The 3,222-nt window shown below is 31.5% G+C and overlaps 1 pseudogene; it reads right to left on the reverse strand.

The window, feature by feature from the left end:
* The window catches only part of LOC106474483, a 13,810-nt pseudogene extending 10,828 nt beyond the window's left edge, over window positions 1-2,982 (reverse strand).
* Between the last annotated feature and the right edge of the window lie 240 nt (window positions 2,983-3,222).

The raw sequence follows: 3,222 nt of genomic DNA on the forward strand, positions 1-3,222 counted from the left end.
ATTAGGGACGGCTAGCGCAGATAGCCCTCGTGTAGCTTTGGGCGAAATTCAAAACAAACAAACAAACCTTTGTTCCTTTAGTTTAAGGTAATCGTGGTTCTTTTTCGATTTTAGTAATTATTTTTTTCTACTTTGTTTACTGTAGCTGTAGTTACTTTTGAATATTCTTGTTATTAGTTAACAGCAACACATAACATTAATTGATAAGAGAAGTTTACAAGTATGTCTAATTTAACCTTGTTTCACCTGGTACGTTTGCTTAGTTTTAAGTCAAAACGCGTTCTAATTAAGTTTAACTTAAGATTAGATTGCTTTGAATTTATTAGATAATCGCTACCAATGAAAGAAATGCCCATTCAGAGTAATTTCTAGGAATTTCTGTTGATGTTGTGGTTTAAACAACAATGTAGTTCATTTCTGCTTTCAACGAGAATTATCTAGGCAACGTTACCTGATCTTGTCCATGGTCAGTAATTGGGGTTACAAAGTTGTTGCAAGAAATGCGTATAAAAGGCGAATATTTATGTACATTGTGTTTGTTTTTATTGTTATTATCTATGAATAACAAAAGGCTGATTTAACCTTTAGCTTTCTAATGCCATTTAGCAGTTGTTTGTTGTTAAGCACAAAAATACAAAATGGGATATCCGTGCTCTGCCCACCATGCGTTATAAGCCTTCAGACATACTGCTAAACCACACGGGGATACCACTTAATTATGCACTAAGAGTTCGATTCTTTGGTTTATGAGTTGATTAACCGCAACTCCTATATCTTACATATATACTTGAGTTATTCAGAAACAATAATATAAGGTAACCACTAGTGAACTGCAAATTTCACTAAGAATCACAACTTTCAAATCTTTTTTCTAAACTAATAATAGTAACTAAATCAAATATGAACATACTAACTGAATTCAACTATGAACGACACATTTTAATCGTATTATGATGAAACTGACATGTATTGTATTATATGAAACAGAAGTGAATAACTGTTACTGGTATGGAAATGTGATGAATTTAGCTTGAAGCAAGCAATTGAAACAGAAGTCCACAACCGTTACTGGTGTGTAACTGCGATAAATGTAGCTTGAAGCAAGCAATTGAAACCAAGTGCACAAACGTTACTGGTGTGTAATCGTGATGAATGTAGCTTGAAACAGAAGTGCACAGCAGTTATTGGTATGGTAGTGTGATGAATGCTGTAGCTTAAAGCAAGCAATTGAAAGAGAAGTGCACAACTGTTACTGGTGTGTAACTTTAATTAATGTTTTTTCTCCTTTATTTAAAAAAAATCATATTTTGGAAAGAAGATGTTACTTAAATTAACTACGTTCCAGAATGAGAAGTTGTATAAGATCACATTTCTTTTACTTTCTGAAATGTAGTAGATTTAACTTTTTTATATATATCTTCTATTTAGTTATTCGATTGGAATGACAAAACTAGCCTCAACGTTTTTTTATAAAGTCTAATAACTGTTTTTAAAAAGGCAATTCATTCATAAAAACTGTCTGTGATGCTGGGAATACTGATGTAGAGGGACAAACAATTGTATGTTAGGCATACCCCCTAGTGAGGTTGTACAGATAGAGTTTTAATACACCATGCTCATTCCTACATTGTTTCCTCACTTTTGGTGCACCCATTCCTACACTTTAAGTTTTTTAAATTAATTTTTCCACTTGTTAAATATATGCAAAATTGCATTTTCTGCGTTTGAGCAATGCCACCACGAAAAAGATGGTTTCACAGCATTTCTATCAAATAAATTTGAAATGCTTTTCAGAAAAAAACCTTGAAGCGTGTTTAAAACCTAAAGAATTCAGGATAAAAAGCACACACACACACACATATATATATATAGAGAGAGAATAATAAATAAATGTAACAACTGTAGACATCTTCAAGTTAACATGAAACAATATTTTGAACAGACAAAAATCCTCAATCATGAACATCAAGGCATAGTTATCTCAAAAAACGAATTGTCACTTAAATGAAAGATTGTACTTGTATAATACCCTAACAACTCTAACAAAAACCCAAAGTTGTAAAAATAATACAAGCTGTGGCAAATTGAATATCATGAAATTGTCATATATTTTCATGTCTGTTTATCTATATACTATTGCGCTAATAAAATCGCTTTGCATTGTTTTCATATCAAGTTTAATTGCAATATCTCGATTGCTCTAAAACGTTATCATTATTTAAGTTGACCTGTTTCTTCTTTGAGTTCTTCAACGTTCGTACTAAAATACGTACATAAGGTAGAAAAAATGAATAAAGAATGACTTATAGTAAAAAGGATAATAAATTATTGCTAACATATTTGAAATTCAGATTATTCCAAATTCTAATTACTGATTTTTTGTGTATGTGAAGGTACAAAAATACAAAGATTTCAGTACAATAAAATCATTGTACTTTTTACCTGTTTCACACATATGTAATTAGAATAACAGGTTTGAAAACAAAAGAAATGTTATTGTAGTTATCTATTACAATTATGCAGCTTGGCTTATAAATCTCAAATTTAAAAACAAAAATCATTGATTATATTCAACTTGAGAATAAGTTATAGATTCAAGTACTATCTGTTGTGCAGGTTGTGAGAGAAAAAATAAACCAAGAAGTAAACGTTAATAAAAAAAGGCATACCACAATTTAGTTTTGCTCCACTGTTTACTTGGAAGATAAGCTTGCGTCACACTTTCTAAAGTCTTCACTGACTCTCAAACTCAGCCAGTACAGGTGTTGCCTAAGTTCGCTAAAGATTGTTAACTCAACCGCGGAAGGAACAAAAAATTATATCTAGCAAGTATCACTGCTTGGTAAGTAGGATATTTATATCAGAGCTTACCAACAATTGTAAATCACTGTTATGTTCTTATTACAACTAGACACGTGATGATTCTATTGGAACGTGAAACCGGCTCTATCCCGCATTAGAACAGTAGCGATGGAACGTTTTTCCAGTTTAACAGCGCGAATGGAGACGAGACTACCTAAAAGTAGAGAGTATTATGTCATAGCTACAGTCAATACTGATGACATAGCAACCACAACAGCCAATCACAACCACTATTTACTTTGTTTTTTTTTGTTGTTGTTTTTGTCTGTAATATTTAACTTACTGACTTCCTTCTTCGTAAAATGAAGATATCATATAAGTTTAATAATTTTCTAACCTTAAATAAAACATACCAACGAC

Source organism: Limulus polyphemus, unplaced genomic scaffold (genome assembly GCF_000517525.1).
Source record: "Limulus polyphemus unplaced genomic scaffold, Limulus_polyphemus-2.1.2 Scaffold5, whole genome shotgun sequence".
Lineage (NCBI taxonomy): Eukaryota > Metazoa > Arthropoda > Merostomata > Xiphosura > Limulidae > Limulus > Limulus polyphemus.